Source organism: Haliotis rubra, unplaced genomic scaffold (genome assembly GCF_003918875.1).
Source record: "Haliotis rubra isolate DU_JTF1 unplaced genomic scaffold, ASM391887v1 Scf185, whole genome shotgun sequence".
Classification (NCBI taxonomy): Eukaryota; Metazoa; Mollusca; class Gastropoda; order Lepetellida; family Haliotidae; genus Haliotis; species Haliotis rubra.
Genome location: NW_025765836.1, coordinates 463269 through 480713, shown reverse-complemented (window position 1 = coordinate 480713; position 17445 = coordinate 463269). Strand labels below are relative to the sequence as shown.

General features: G+C 40.4%; 1 protein-coding gene across 1 annotated transcript in view; it reads right to left on the bottom strand.

Annotated features, from left to right (window-relative positions):
* The window catches only part of LOC124273845 (beta-1,3-galactosyltransferase 1-like), a 103327-nt gene extending 99294 nt beyond the window's left edge, over window positions 1-4033 (bottom strand). Inside the window, exon 1 of the mRNA XM_046709157.1 lies at window positions 3851-4033. The gene's annotated coding sequence lies outside the window, so the exon portion shown is untranslated. The remainder of the gene's footprint in view (window positions 1-3850) is intronic.
* Between the last annotated feature and the right edge of the window lie 13412 nt (window positions 4034-17445).

Below are 17445 nucleotides of genomic sequence, written 5' to 3'. Positions count from 1 at the left end.
TAAGTTAATGTTACCTCTATTCAGCTTATCTGTAAAATGAAAATATACTTGTAAGGCCAAATTAACAAATGTTTACAAACTGTAAAAAGAAATATTACTACCAACAGTTCTAGTTTTCTGTTTCCATGGCAACTAGGACATCTGTCAAACAGTAATTAAAAAAGAACACTTCTGCTAGAAGTGCTACAAATCCCAGCTACTTTTATTTCCAGCCAAGAACTCTGTGTCACGGCTCACCAATCCTGGAGTTAAGTGTCATGACCATTTCAATAAAACACTTTGATGGTTTGGGGGGCAACCTGACTGTTCCTACCCTGTGCCTACGCTTGAGGAGTATTTATGCTTGTTTTACCTCCTCCAGACGAAACCAGGAATAATGATGTTCTCCTCAGGTTATTAATGCAGTAAAACAGCAATTTGTTAGTGGCTTGCATGCTGATGAGAAAAGTTTCCTGTTGATTAAGTATGCTGGGATGAACAATAATTTGAAGAAAACTGGAAAAGATTTTGGTCTGGATGCCAATTTGGAGAACTTTGGGTTTACCTTGTCCTATAGGTGAGGTGAGGTGAAATTGGGTTTAACATCGTGCTTGAGAATATTTCGCTCATATGACGACGTGCATGCGTGTGTATGTGCGGCTGCTTGTACTAGCCCAGACTTAAGCTGGTTTTATAGTGCTAACCCACTGAGATACCATGCCACAGTGAAGCATGAATACCCAACTCAGACACATTATACTGACTCCAAGCCAACCAGTCCTTGTTGTACCCATTAATGCCAAGCGCCAGTCAGGGACCAACAAGTACCATATTTTAACGTCTTTTGGTATGACGCGGTCGGGGATCGAACCCGCGACCTTCCGCTCTCCGGGCGGACGCTCTAACCACTACACCACGGAGGCGGTCTTCTCCTATAGGGATGGTGGGGGTAGCCTAGTGGTTAAAGCGTGCGTTCATCACCCGGAAAGCTTAGATTCGATTCCCGACATGGGTACAATGAATGAAGCCAATTTCTGGTGTCCCCGGCTGTCATATTGCGGCATAAAACAAAACTCGTTCACTACCTTGTCCCATAACACCAGGGTTTGACATGATCCAAATTACTAATGTCAAGGATCCTTACAGAATATACATGATCCTGTACTGTAGCATCTATTACTTGTGTTTAGCACAGGAACTGCACATTTCTTGTTAGTTAGTGGTTAGAGCGTCCGCCCGGAGAGCGGAAAGTCGCGGGTTCGATCCCCGACCGCGTCATACCAAAAGACCTTAAAATATGGTACTTGTTGGTCCCTGCCTGGCGTTCGCCATTAATGGGTACAACAAGGGCATGTCGGCTCGGAGTCAGTATAATGTGTCTGAGTGGGGTATTCATGCTTCACTGCGGGCATGGTATCTCAGTGGGCTAGCACTATAGAACCAGCTTAAGTGTGGGCTAGTACAAGCAGCCGCACATACACATACACACGCATGCACGTCGTCATATGAGCGAAATATTCTCAAGCATGACGTTAAACCCAATTCCACCACGCATATTTCTTGTAGAGACCTTGGTACCGAAAATACTAATTGGCACTCCTCAGGATGCATTACACAATGTATCTAAACTTCCACTGTCTGTTTTGTACATTTCAGCGTACTCGATACATATTTTAGGGTCCAATCTACACATCTGAGAGTGCAAAATGCATATTTCTGTGTCACATAAAACCCTGATTTTCATTAACTGTATTGAACAAAATGACAATACATGTACAGGTGCCATACAAGATACAAGATATTGTATTTTGCAAACTTTCCATGTAGGAGCAGTGACAATATTCTATAAACTACATCAATGAGATATATAATAAGTCAAATGATTACTTACGAGGACAAAAAATATCGGGGTTCATATTTTTCATACGATGCCCTAGGGCATATTATCACTTAGTCATGGTGATGTGTCATCATGAACAATGCTATGACGTTACGTTTCTTCTGTGACATTGCGTTCTACGTGCGGCAAAAGCAGATAGCCAGCCTATGTTTGAAAGTAGATTTGGGTTTATTTTCCTCAATTTGACGACTTCGGTAATAAACAGAGTATTGTATTTATGCCCATATCATTCTACGTTTATGACACTTGTACTTAAATAAGGGTATATATCTCGCTCAGGAAACACCAACATTTAGGCACTCATGTTGTAAACATGTCCATAAACCTGTGTCTTCGTGAAATCAAACTTCTGCTTATTGAGCATATCAAGTCCAAAGTTACTTCAGAAATGAGCCAAGTTTGTTTGTTAATTGGGTGAGTCCACTTGTGAGTAGGGTAGATACAAAGCAAAGCATTGATTAAGTGAATGTGAACTGGTGTGTAGGTGAAATGAGAGTGTCGGGGTTATGGGTGTGAACCGTGTATTTACCAATATAATTTATGTGTTCCTAGCTTGTGATAAGTATTATTCTGTTCTATTGTACCCTACCTGCTTGGCATTATGGGAGTAGGTTTATCATGGACTGCTCAGCTTGGAGTAAATGAACTCTGCCTGATTGGGTATCCATGTTCCCTGCCCCAGCGCTAGTCTGTGTCCCACACCCTAGAATATAAACTAAATAGGCCTCCTACAAGTCTGGAATAATTTGGTTTGTCTAAGTTGCCTCATCTCCAGAAGTAAAAGGATTTGTTTTAATGACAATTTTTATATTTATATAATACAATACTTTTTTCCAGGGACTAAATGTCAATCTGGGCTAGCACTAAAAACCCAGCATTGTCTGAAAAACAGTCCCTACTTATACATCTTTGTACAACTACTATAAGTGCTAGCAACCGACACTTTTTTAAAACATCATGCCAAGAACTTGAGAAAATATATTTACTTTCTTTTGTACATATCTAAGGATGATTAAACATTTACACACATACTTCCAACTTTTATTTATGCATATATAAGTTTTAAGCCACATATAAAACCTAAGACTCTGTAAACAAGATAAGATGTCTACCAGTCTGCAAGGTCTAAAACAGGCAGTTACACTCTTCCCTGAGAGTTCAAACAGCAGCACTAAACACAACTTGGAATTCCATGGGCCATAGCCATTAAACCTTATCTTATCAAATGTTACCAGTCAAATTGAGGTGACTAGTTCTCAAGCAGGCAGCCTGTGTGGGAATGGATTGGAAAGGCTTCATGGACAAGAACCGCTTGTGACTCACAGCTCTATTTCTTGTAAACCATCTCGGCAATACAAGTTGTATATTTCTTGTATACAAATATTTACTGATTGATCAGTAAGTGATGATTTATTTCCCCATTCGATGTCAGTATTATAACTTTACAATAATGCGCAGAAATATATCAAACAAAACACAAACATAAAAGGAAGTTTAAATTTTCTTTGGTAGAATTAGGACAAGGGAGAGGTGTTGCTGAAGTTTGTCATGAATATACATAATTCGGTGATATCATCAGGTCAAAATGGGTTTTGGACCTGGCCTTAACCTCAGTCTACCAGTCCTGTATTAAATATTAGCTAAATAAAGCTAATCTTCATTCAAGATTCAATGGCTGCATGAGAAAGCTGTCTTTTACCAGATATAATTTTTTGGGCATAAAAGGAATATGTTTTCATTTCCTGAAAAAGATCGCTTTAAACTTCATTTTCTTCTAATATCTGTCAGTAATCCAATCATAAACCTGTTCACACACGCAAAAACATATCGATCAAACGGAACAACAACTGTCTGTTGAACATCAAGCGTAGAGAATGCAATGTTCATCAAACATTTGTCGCCTACACAGTAGAACATAGACTTGACAATAATTGTACTAAACTAACCACAAATGCCTAAACACATACTCACATATTGCCTTCAAAGTCCAGGAGTCAGTAAATATATATCCCTGGGGGAAATTTTTATGTCTCTCCGATGTCAACACCTTCACAAGTAGCTAGCACTATGGGCGCTCGCCGCTTCGCGTATCTTTCACCTCAACGTTCGGCCTATTCCATTCGGGCAGCGGTTCGTCTCGCGCGCGTTCTATCAAAGCGGTGTTTATGGAGTCTCATATAACATGTCTCGCGCCGGCTTTGGGTTTTCTGTTCTAAGCTGTCTTTGGATAAAAGCTTGAAGTTTGAAAATTGAGAATGTGTTTTTCTTAATATTTCTTCTGAAGAGCGGTGGAATTTAAGGAAGTGGTTCATTACAGTCGCAGACAAAGAGAGACTGCGCGTCGATGTAACATGAGGGCATATTATGTAATCTCTCACTGTGGGACTGTATTGCAGTAAGGGTTTAAAGGGAAGGAACAGGAGGGAGGGGCGTTTGAGATTGCGTAATGGTTGTCTCTGGTTCTAATAGATGTACCGACCACGTGGTCAGCCCGATCTGTCGACAAATGAAAAATAGGATGTTCCTAACCGTCGACAAAACAAAAAAAAACCGGAGTGTCGACATCGCGTGGTCAACATACCGTGACGGTGTTAATTAATGAAAGAGAATGTTTGCTTAGTGGTTTGCGAGTGGCCATGGCGGCTACAGCTATGCTCGTATCATGAGTAAATGAATTCAGTTGATTAAAGAGAATGTCTTTTTAACAATTTGCAAGAGAATTAAGGTTGCAAAAACAGACTATTATTTTACGTCATGCGAGTGGAAGGATTACCATTCTTGCCGACAGACTTACTGATTTGAATTACACAGACCATGTGTCAGAGTTGCTTCATCTTGGCTGAACATTCAGATTACTTTAGTGCACATATAAAGGAGTTTTTTGGCAAGAAGAAATAACTGGACTCATCTTTTATATATTTATTACTTATACACCTGCATAAATCACTTATTTATATAAAACACACACAAATATATTGTGTGAGTTTATGAAATATATATACATGTACAAATATGTTATATTGTGTGACATATGATACATGCATGATACATGCATGTTGTTATATTGACTGAATAAATATATTGTCTACTATATATATCACACTCTGTTTTAATTGGTTTGTTAATTTCGAGAACACTGTGAGTGAAGTCACTCATGCAGAACATCACCTCCCTTTTCCCGGACTGTTGACAAGTAATTTGGACGGATTATTTCTTGTTGTCGACAGTACGGGCATAAACCACATGCACATATTTATCACGGGGATTATTATACAATACAATGTCTTCTCCAGCTGTTCATATAATTCATGTTCTATTGACGCGAGGGACCCCTGAAGATCCGGATTAGAGTTGATATTCAGTATTCAGTATTGTCGTAAGAGGCAACTAACGGGATCGGGTAGTCAGGCTTGCTGACTTGGTTGACACATGTCATCGTGTCCCAGTTGTGTAGATCGATGCCCATGCTGTTGATCACAGGATTGTCTGGTCCAAACTCGATTATTTATAGACTGCTGCCATATAGCTGATTGCGGAGTAAAACTAAACTCACTCACTCACTCACTGACATACATGGTCACGACATTCTCTCTGCAAACTTTCGCAATTGTGGATTTCATTAAAACATCATCCACCCTGGTCTTGTCTAGCATGAAACAGAAGTCGGCACAAATGCTGTAAGTTATTGATACTTGATAATCAGGACATACTGATATGTGAGTAGACTATTATCTTTCTGGACCGCCTCCCTGGTGTAGTGGTTAGAGCGTCTGCCCGGAGAGCGGAAGGTCGCGGGTTCGATCCCCGGCCGCGTTATACCAAAAGAACTTAAAATATGGTACTTGTTGGTCCCTGCCTGGCGCTCGGCATTAATGGATACAACAAGGACTGGTCGGCTCGGAGTCAGTATAATGTGTCTGAGTGGGGTATTCATGCTTCACTGCGGCATGGTATCTCAGTGGGCTAGCACGATAAAACCAGCTTAAGTCTGGGCTGGTACAAGCAGCCACGAGCAGCCATGCTCGTACACACGCATGCACGTCGTCATTGCGAAATATTCGACGTTAAAGCCCATTTCACCTTACCTCACTTTCTGAATATGATTGAATGCTATGATGTGTTGTCATTCGGATGTTTTTCGATATTTCAAACTGAAGGTTTCAGATGCGTATGTTACATAAACATAAGTATGCAAATCAAAAAGTTGTTGCCAGAGTCAGAGCATGAAACATCTAAGTGTCCCTAATGTTTATTAGTATACAACAGTTACAGAAGCAGGAATGGGCTTTGCACATCTTCTGCATTATCAGCGATTACGTAATAATTTGAGTTAGTTGATTTTTATGCCGCTTTTAGCAATATTCTAGCAATATCACGTAAGGTAACACCAGGAATGGGCTTCACACATTGTTACCATGTGGGAATCGAACCCGGGCATTCAGCGTGAAGAGCGGACACTTCAACCATTAAGCAAGAAATAATAACAGCATTGGGTGAGTCAAACTTGGAAATTTGGTGACAACATGTCGCTGTATTCCAAATGAGTAGTCTGATGCACATTGTGTCAATCACTGGACTGTCTGGTCCAGACTGAATTATTTACAGACTACAGTTATATGGCTGGAATAATGCTGAGTGTGGCTTTACACAACAAACACCTATGACACCAGGTGTTACTCACATGAAAGGGAAGGCTAGCAAAGAAAGCGACGAGCGGACATTTTAACCACTTGGCTACTCCACTGCCCCCATGCAGTTTATTGAGACTGGAACATTGACTTGGTCATGTTAAGCTATTGGAATTCCAGGACTGAAGCCAGTTAGTCACTTTTGCCCCTAGAAATGTTTAGGTTATTATACGGACCGACCAGCGAACTTCCTCCTTATTATACCTCAGAACGCGTGGTTAAAACATAACCTCATTGAGGCAAACACCATCATGACGTCATACACACGTGAGGCAATGTGTAAAATTAGCTCACACTAAGTGAGTGAGTTTAGTTTAGTTTTAAGCGCTTTTAGCAATATCTTATATATAACACGGTGGGGACACCAGGCCCCGATTTCTCGAAACCAACTTAAGTCTGAGTTTTGACTTAAGTTATAGTTTTTACTCAAATTTGAAAAAAACGCTGCAAAATGCATTTCCCAGAATGAACTGAAATCGATATTAAACTCAAACTTAGCAGACAATTTGAGTTTGGTGGATAGGTTACTTAAAGGTCACATGCAACGTAAAACACAACTTTGCAGATTCTGATACCTTTCGGTATGGACATACCGAAACAAATCATCAAAAATGCAAATTCAACTTATAAAGTTGAAAAATAACGCGATGAAAAAAACCGCGCGAAATCGGAGTTCAAACGATTCACTAATTTTCCCCAGACTTTTCGGGGGAAAACTTGTTTCAACAGCTGGGCTGCGCTCATAGCACGTGCGCAGTGAAGTAGGTTCGCGCAACTTGGAAGCGGGCTGTCCGGTGAATACTCGGTGAAGGCTTTGGTGAGAGCTATTTTCCTAATGTTTTGTTGATATCTCACGCGAGCTTTTTATATGTTATGACAGTAAATAAACTGTTTATATAATTTCATTTGTCTATTTCACCACACGTTCTTCTTACCGAGTCACTTTCTCAGTTCGATACTTAAAAGCAATGTCATTATTTAGCGTTGACAGAATTTCTAACTGTGATATAGATATGTCGTTGTCACAGACAAAACTCAATGTCTTGTTTTATTGACACCTGTGTCTGCCTGCCTGTCTGCTAATGACAATATTCAATACACAACTGCGATCACTGACCACATTCAATTTGAACTTAACACCAATCAGGCTATCCACCATAAACAAAACGCATTGATTTATGGCCCGAGTTCGGTCTCTGTCACATTATGTAATTACACAGACAGGCAGGTGTGATACTTGAACACATGACATGTTATGATGTCTGTTGATTGCAAAATGTTATACACAAAAAATGAGCATGTATTTACAAAACCCAACATCTCTATATATACACACAATGAGCCGGGAGGGCAGCCGTTACACTTGAGTGCACACCCACCCGCTCTGACTGGGTTCGGTATCCCGGCTGCTTCGTTTCTTGGGAAGTAGACCCAAGTACACAATATTGCACTTTTGATTTGCGATTGTACGCTTACAATTTTGTTTATATGTTTTTTCATAACCAGCAATGTATATTATATGTCATGAATAAGTGATAGTTGTGTTTTAATTATGTTTGATTTTTTGGTTGCATGTGACCTTCAAATTGTTTGGGCTTTTATATTTAATAAATGCCGTTGAGTTAAAAATTCAGCTGTTTCAAATTGTCAAACTCAGTTTGAAATAAAAACTAAAAAATGTAAAAAGTAAAAACTGAAGTTTGTTTCGAGAAATCGGGGCCTGAACCCGGGTCATCGGCGTGACGAGCGAACCACTAGGCTACCCTACCCCAAAATCTCAACCCAAGAAAACAAATGTTATGAAGCTTTTCACGAACATGACCTACACATGCAACAAAGTCGATATATCGTCGATATTGTATGTTTACATGTATATTGTGAATGAGTGAGTGAGAAGAGAAGACAAAGCCTGAGGTAATACCGGTACAACATAGTGAGTGAGTGAATGAGCATGGTTTTACGCCGCTTTACAATATTCCAGCAATATCACGGCGGGGACACCACCAAATGGGCTTTACACATTGTACCCATGTGGGGAATCGAACCCGGGTCTTCGGGGTGACGAACGAACGCTTTAACCACTAGGTTACCCCCCACCGCCCCGTGTCACCCAAACGTACCTGGCTGACATATACATTCAGTGGGATGCGAACGTATGCCCACCGTGACGAAAGACTTGCATCATGAACAATATTTTGCCCCGTCTGAGACGCATGTGTTGTGTGGTGGAACGCTGTCGACCACCAGCATGTTACTGGGTAGCTGTTCCAAACGTCAGGTATCGCGTCTGTGTCTTTTTCATTGCCTTTGGTCTTACAGTAAAGACGTTTGCAACGTCACGTTATGCTGATCCACTTTCAAGCATGCCTCTGTATGCTCCCAATTCCTCGATCGTCAACCAGTGTGCGAAATAGTTTTCAACTTTTGTAGTCTGTCGGGGTTGTTATGCCTGAAAGTTACTAGCCCACAAAATATTTCATTAGCCCGAAATTTGAATGTAGAAACCAAGGAAAAGATTAAAAAAGGGTAAAATATCATAAAAAACAAATAAGAAAAGACATTTCTGAAATATTTTGTTTATGCCCAAATAAATTAAATGTAGGACAGAGTGATATTTTTACAAAATGACCCCGTGAAAATTCACTAGCCACATTTACTAGATTTTTACCAGCGGGCCAGTCACAGGGGTTCGAATCACTGTTTTGACAATGTTTTTTTTTAAATAAAAATCTAGAGTTTTGCAACCGTCTATTGTTTTGTATTCATTACATAAAATACATATTTTAGAAAATTCTCAGGCTACATTCATTACATAAAATAAACATGTAATAAGTGTAGCGGGAAAAGTTTCTAAAAAAATCCATTTCTTCACCGATTTCGTTCAAATTTGAAATATAAGTTACTCATAACATATAAAAACAACATACGGTTGAAAAAACTTGATTTGTATTTTATAAAATTATTGTCCAAACAGTGATTCGAACCCCTGTGGGGCCAATGGCTATTTCGGACACTGTCGTCCAACGATCGCGATGTCTTTGATAAGGAGGGAACAAAGGTGTATACTGTTGTTGCAATCACCAGTAGCACATGTTGCCGTGTCCTCTTACATGCAACGATTGTGTCACGACACAGGATTACAAGCATGATGTTCACATCGTGGTGATGATTGCATGCTTCATGGTTTCTGCCCATTCTTGTATGCTCCTGTCCCTTCATGTCTTGTATACTCCTGTCCCTTCATGAGGAAAAGCGTCATACCAAAAGACGCCAAGATATGGTACTTGCTGGTCCCTGCTTGGCGCTCGGCATCGATGGGTACAACAAGGACTGGTCGGCTCGGAGTCAGTATAATGTGTCTGAGTGGGGTATTCATGCTTCACTGCGGCATGGTATCTCAGTGGGCTAGCACTATAAAACCAGCTTAAGTCTGGGCTGGTACAAACAGCCGCACATACACATACACACGCCTGCACGTCGTCATATGAGCGAAATATTCTCAAGCACGACGTTAAACCCAATTTCACCTCACCTCATGAGGAAAAATAAGGGTTATCCATTTGTTGTGTTCTGGACAATTCAGTCTTCATTATCTGGATGTTTTCTAGGTGAAACCCAAACGCTGATCCACAGCTGGACTAACAACTAGTCTCTGAAATGAACATATTTTACCGAAAAAAGTTCATAGTAAAAAAATATATACTCAACCCAAACAGTTTAGCACGTTGGTATAAAAAATGACAAAAATCATGTGGTACCAAAAATATATTGTATATCCAAATCATGTTGGTTTTACATTTCATTTTTCCATTTTAAAATCACTCAGTCTTGTGTTCATTGTTCTCCATAACGCCACTATGACCCCAAAATCAAGAGTGGGGTATTGCTCCAAAAAACGTCAATATTGTGTGTGACCTCCATTGGCCTGAATTACAGCTGTACATCGCCATCTCATGCTGTTAACAACTGCTCTCAACTCACCAATGTTAATGTTACCCCATTCACGAATGAGGGCATTTTCAAGGTCACAACAATTATCAATAAGGGGGTGATGTTCTCTGACCCTCCTGCCGAGAATGTCCCACACATGCTCTATGGGAGAGAGGTCTGGGGATCTTGCTGGCCAAAGTAGAGGTTGAATGTTGTGTTGCCGAAGAAGATCTCTTGTTCGAATGGCTGTGTGTGGTCTAGCGTTGTCATGTTGAAACGTAAAGCCGGGATTTTGTTGCGTGAATGGGATGACAGTTTGTCTGATGATTTCGTCGCAGTAACGTTGAGCATTCAGGTTTCCTGGGACAAGAATCAAGTCTGTCTTTCCTCCTGCATGGATCCCAGCCCAAACCATGATGCTGCCTCCTCCATAGCGGTCACGTTCGATGACGTTATTGGCGTCAAAACGTTCACCCACTCGACGCCATACTCTGCGTCGTCCATCTGCAAATTCCACACAGAAACGTGATTCATCAGTGAATAATGTCTGGTTCCATTGTTGACGACGCCAGCGCCGATGAGCACGTGCCCATTGCAAATGTTCCTGTCTGTGACGTTGACTCAATGGAACTCCAACCACTGGACGTCGGGCAAACAGTCAGGCTGTGTGCAAACGGTTCCTTACCGTTTGGGGATGAACAGTCGTGCCGGTGGCCTGTTGCAACTGTCTAGCCATCTTTGGAGCACTTGTAAACCTGTGACGTCGTGATGACGTCACCAAAAATCGGTCTGCCCGGAGTGGCCGATCTCTGACATGACCGGTCTGCTGTACATGTGTCTGGAGACGAGAAATTTTACTCCTGTGCACGTTGAAATGACGCGCTACGTCTGTAATTGTTTGACCAGCATTCAGTCTCCCAATCGCTTCATGTCTCTGATTTTCAGGCATGCCTCCTCTGCGTCCCATGGTTGATTTTCAAACTTTAAAAATGTGTTATCCTTTCAGGAGAATGTCTCAGTGGGTATGCAATAATGCATCGGCCACGGGATGATTTTCATTGTTTTTGAGACATGAAAAATGTGTTTCACGTGAATTCCACGAAAATCACAGACAAATGCACGTGACATTCAATTCTCTCGTCACACAGGAATTCCACAGGTGTCACAAGTTTACAGGTATCAGGGTCAGACTAATGAGAACATTGGTTATATCTGTAAGGACAATTTAGTGCAGCGTGCTAAACTTTTATGGTTGAGTATATATACGTAATGAAAAGGAGGCTTGAGACTCTTCAAGCTGTGTAAATCTAGACTTGCCACATTTGCTAGATGTATGACAGACAAATCCACCGAAAACTCCCAGTATTATATTTTGTACCAAATCAGATATCGAGTTCACTCGCTTGTCAGGGGAAAAATAAAAAATAATTTAAATAAATAAATAATAATATTCAAATATAACACACACAATCAATGAACCACATTGATAGAAATTTTCCGAAGTCGTAGACGTCGTGTTTGTCTGCACAACCCAACATAAACATTGATAAATGAACAATGAACAGCATGGACAGTATCGACGTAATTGCGAGTAAATACATCAAACTGTCCAAAGGGTAAACAAGGGAGGACATTTCCGAAATGATTTAGGTAAAATTAAAGGACGTGTCATGTGTGCATTTCACAATAAAGAACGGAATACGAACATTACCATGATTTAAAGACAACCGTGGTCAGATGGTTTGATATGAAGTATATTGCGAATATTAATTTTACACTATATGGTGTTACATCTATACTTACTATATTTGTGCATGATAAACCAAGTATTGTCGTGTCATCGTTATGATTGATCGGAAATATACTTACGAGTAAAGTTGATAAAGCTGAAGCGATTATAGTGAATGTGTAATGACGATAGGTAAGTAAAACTGATTCTGGGAGTGTAGATCAACATCTAATGTGGCCACCGTTTTGAGCGACGCATACAAAATACCTTGCATATGATTGCCCTTGGTATTGCCTACCATTCCGGTTTAAGTGAGTGAGTGAGTGAGTTTAGTTTTACGCCGCACTCAGCAATATTCCAGCTATATGACGGCGGTTCAGGTTTAAGAGCTTCCACAGATGGGTCACATTGGCAAAGCATGGACACAAATTGTGCTCCCTTTCTGCTCAATATTTTTCGTACATCATCTTACAATGTTCCCAAATGTTTGGCAAGTTCAAATGTAGAATTTCCCGACTGAAGGACAAGGTTGGCTGGAGAGCTGGTCACTAGTATCATCACTATCTGATTGTGATTTAAATACCAATTGCGTGGATCCATGCTTATGATGTTGATCACTGGATTGTCTGGTCCAGACTCGACTATTTTCAGGACGCCGCTACATAACTTGAATATTGCTGAGGGCGGCCTTAAACAAAAAGTGATTTAAAACACACAAGTTCATGTCATAGTGGAACTCGTGCCACAGACTCTGCCTTTAGCAGAGGTATATCTTAAGGACGTTGAAAGAGTTTTGCCACTTATATTTCACGTGCAACATTAAAGCTGAGCATCCATTTGGGACCAGCTTGTGCTGTTCCGGACGAAAAATGGTTATGGAAATGGAGGAGGCTGACAAGATACTTGAGAACTGTCTTGATCTACTATTCGTTTCTGTGTATGCTCTTATATAACGCAGTCAAATGCATCTAATACAACAGTATGACAGTCCGATCAAGAAAACTACACAATGCAGAATGGAATCGTCCAAGGGTACCTGGGGTACTTGGGGTACATCTGTAGTACAGCTCTACCGTGCCGACAACGTAAAATTCCTTCTCATACCCTTCAGCCCAAATATGAACCGATCTCGCTATCTCATTCCTAGACTAACGCTTTGTCTCTCAATATATATAATTTTAATAACAAATAAACCCATTTAAATTGAAATGGAGCCCCAGTGAGATGGACATTTTGAGGAAATCTAGACTTCTTCTTCATATTATTACTCCCTCCACCCTAATACTGCTGCCCGAAAATAAAGCAAGTCTATGTTTCACACAAACTCAGATCTCACAGGGGTTCCATAGACTAACGCTTAGTCCCTGAATATATATAATATTGATAGTAACAAATAAATCCATTTAAATTGAAAAGGAGCCCTAGTGAGTTGAGGGGAGAAATCTAGACTTGCTTCATATAGGGCTTTAGCATCGCAGGGAGGGCTGGGTGGAAGAAGAAATAACGTGGTTCAGGGACTCTGGGGAAGACAAAGGGGTTCCTCTTTCCAGAGACTTAACGTTAGTCTGAAGTAGGGCCAGTTCTCACAGATATGCTGAAAGACATAAGCCTCGTTTATTGGTTCAGAGAATTAGCTTGAACTCAGTAAAGAAGGCCTCTATCTTATCTGATCGAAGGGTCGGAGAAAGGGGCCCTTTAAAGGCTTCGAGGCTTTTACTACACAAGTAAGACTTTGTGATTCATCTCTTTTTCGACGCTATATATGAAACGATTCTCTCAAATATACCAAGATTGTGTGCTTGATGTTAACTTTTTACTAATACGTATAGGAATGTGTTTCCTTGCATGCTTACACAATATATGAATCAGTTAGGTAAACGAAAGTATATGGTTAACAGCATGTCTTGTAATTGTTTTAAGCGAGTCTGCGATGGATTAAAATTTTGAGACTTTTCGCAAATGATGAGGGTGTTAGGGGAGTAAAACGTTTTCGACCATGGGCGAGACATTTAAATAACGCCCTAAATTAGCTAAGTTAAACGAATTAATAAAGTTGAGATGAATTTCGGGCCACTTGAAACATACTTTCATTCATTTACAACCACCAAACATGAATTTTGAGCAAACGTAAATATTCTCGCCCATGGGAGGTAGTTTAAATTTTGAGTTTTCTACAGAAATGTTTTTCATCCTTAGCATATATCTATGATAAAAGCATGTTGAATTTTGTAAAATCCTTTGTCAGTAACTGGTCACAGTGCGGAGAGTTTCTGGACTTGGTTTCCAGAATTAAATTGTGACGTGTTGTGTCAAAATAGTAATCAGCACATCTACTGCACAATGCACATTGCAGACGTCATACAGTTTACACACACGGCATGTAAGCAAACGAAGCATTATTGACTCGTTACTTTACGTGAACTCAACCCAACAAAATCTGTGTTGAAAATGTTCTTTCCGTGACGACTTACTTGCATTGTTTCCTGACTCAATCTCTAAAGTACACCGAGCTTGAATTTAAACCTTTTCGACACCAGGAGTCCCAGTGCTTTAACCGATTCAAACCTTTGGCAAAATTTACATGATCTAAATACCAAACATGTTTACACGTCATTGTTTTGACAAGCGTCTTGAAACATATATACGAGAAGTCGGTGTTCAACTGGGAGAACACTATGCAAGTCGCCCCACGTTATGCACGTGTATTGTGTTGTAGATCATTCACACGTGCTCCTCACGCTTTTCATGTGCCATGGCACGTATGCACTTCACATTGGCATACTGTAAAACATGGAGTGGAGTCTTGGTGTGTGGAGTATTGGATTGGAGTCTGAATGTAAATATATTTTATATTTTCATATTTTACAGTATGCCCTTCACATTGGACCAATTTTAGAACACGTATGAGCATAAGATAAAGTGCCATCTTGGTGAGCCAGTTACGAGCCAAAACAGCCTTCAATTCGTGTTCTCACAAAAGATATATATTGTTTTGTCATCAATTTGAACGATCAAAGTAAAAGTTTAAAAGGGGAGAATTTCTGGATGTCAACTTCTTTATTACGAGAAACAGGACGTTTGAGAGTCGTGTTCCTGATAATATGGTCTTTATAGGCTGAAATAATATGATGATGCGATGTTAAATCTGAACTCACTCACTCATAATAAAGAACCTGACATCCGTAAATTCTCACCTTTTACCACTTCTAAATGCCGTTCAAAGACTTTAAAAGTTGAGTTCAATTATCAGTTCAGTCATTAAGTAGGAACCAACTTCACAGCACATCCATAAAGAAACAAGTTTGGAGTTTGTTGTTTTAGATATCCCCAAAGTACGAAACCTAAAATGTGCCTCGCACCGATGACACGAAGATTGATAGATGTTTCGCACCCGGTCAGATAAAAGCATGCATAGGCCACTGAAGTATTCAGCAAGCAGTCTTATCGAGCATTTTGCTGATAAGCTCGCGCATGTTGACGCTTCGGAGATGGATGGCTCTACAGAGTTTTGTTTCTAGGGAAAATATTGTGAATAGCGTCTGTCCTCGAGCAGTGTGAGAACTTTTAACTGCAACCAATTTCAAAGTTTTCGCTGATGGTTTATGGAACCGGTTTACAGCTCTGACCGAAATTTGATATTTGACGGCACTTTGAAACATGATAAACGCCAATTAATGTTCTTTTGAATAACCTTTCAAAGATAACATTTAAACAGAGAGTAGAGTCTGAATCTCTTGTCATAAAGAACCCTTGGACACACTTTCTGGTTTTATTCTGCCAGTTTGGAAATGATCTGGATCCAAATGTATGTGTTGCATTATTTCAAGACAAGCGTTGAGTGAGTGACTGAGTGAGTATGGTTTTACGCCGCTTTTAGTAATATTCCAGCAATATTACGACAGAGGACATCAGAAATGAGCTTCACACATTGTACCCATGTGAGGAATCGAACCATGGTCTTCGGCGTGACAACTGAAAACTGGATTGTCTGGTCCAGGCTCGATTATTTACAGACCGCTGCCATATATCTGGAATATTGCGGAGTGCGGCGTTAGCAACAAACAAACAAAGAAATGTACAAAGCAAAACGAATGATTGAAAGCATGAACTTGGGCACGACGACAGACGATCTGCCAAGTGAATGTTTCATCGGATCTTACGAAAATCAAGGTTTTGAGTGAAAGGAAGCGATGATCACTACGCCTTTCGTAGAATATCGCAAGCTTCCACTATCTTCCATTCGATCGTATCCAGCGGCTTCTGGGGAAATCTCTTGCCACGAAAGAGCAAGCGAGTTTTTTTAACACATTGTGTTGTGTAAATACGCCTTCTTTACAAACAAATCTTTTTCGAAACACGATAACATCCCAGGTCGACGTAAGCATTGACAACATTCAACAGGAAGGACCCTTAATGCGAAAAAAACACATGGTGAATCTCGCTCATTTATGTTGACAATGTTGCGATGGGTAAAATGGCCCTGCTTGCTAATCTCCCCGATCCGCCTTGTGTGTCAGGTGTAGAAGTAGCTGATAACGTATATATCTCCCGCTTCCAGACCAACGTTTCTTCTCAAGGTATGAACACAATACATTTGTCTCGACAGGACGTCCGTCTCACAGTCCCTGAACCACATCATCTCCCCTACAACCTAGACTAATGCTTAGTCTCTGAGTATATAATTTTGATAGTAACAAACAAGCTCATTTAAATTGAAAAGGGGCCCAGGGTGACCAGAGGAAATCTAGACTTGCTTTATTTAGGGCTTTAGCACTGCAGAGAGGGATTGGCAGTCGGGAAATTAATGCGGTTCAGGGACTGTGAGACAGACTACCTACAGCCTAGCCCTCCTTGCAATGCTAAAGCCCTAAATGAAGTCTAGATTTCTCCAGGTTCTGAATCTCAATTTCAATTTGAACAAGTTGATTTGTTACAATCAAATATATTCAGAGACAAAGCGTACTCTAGTTAGTGCGCTGCCGTTACTTGACACGGTTCGGTAATGTACGGTCTCCCAGAATGTTGAAGTGGATGTAAACGTTGTCGATGATGTTCCAAACAATCCGTCATTATGTAGATGCATGGCTGACTAATACGCCCAGAATGTGTACACTTGAAAGTACATGTGACCCATCTTGATATATTGGTATGAAGGTTACAGGTTCAAGTTCTTTACAGCAACATAATTGGCACATACATTGTATTTTCAAAACAAATGA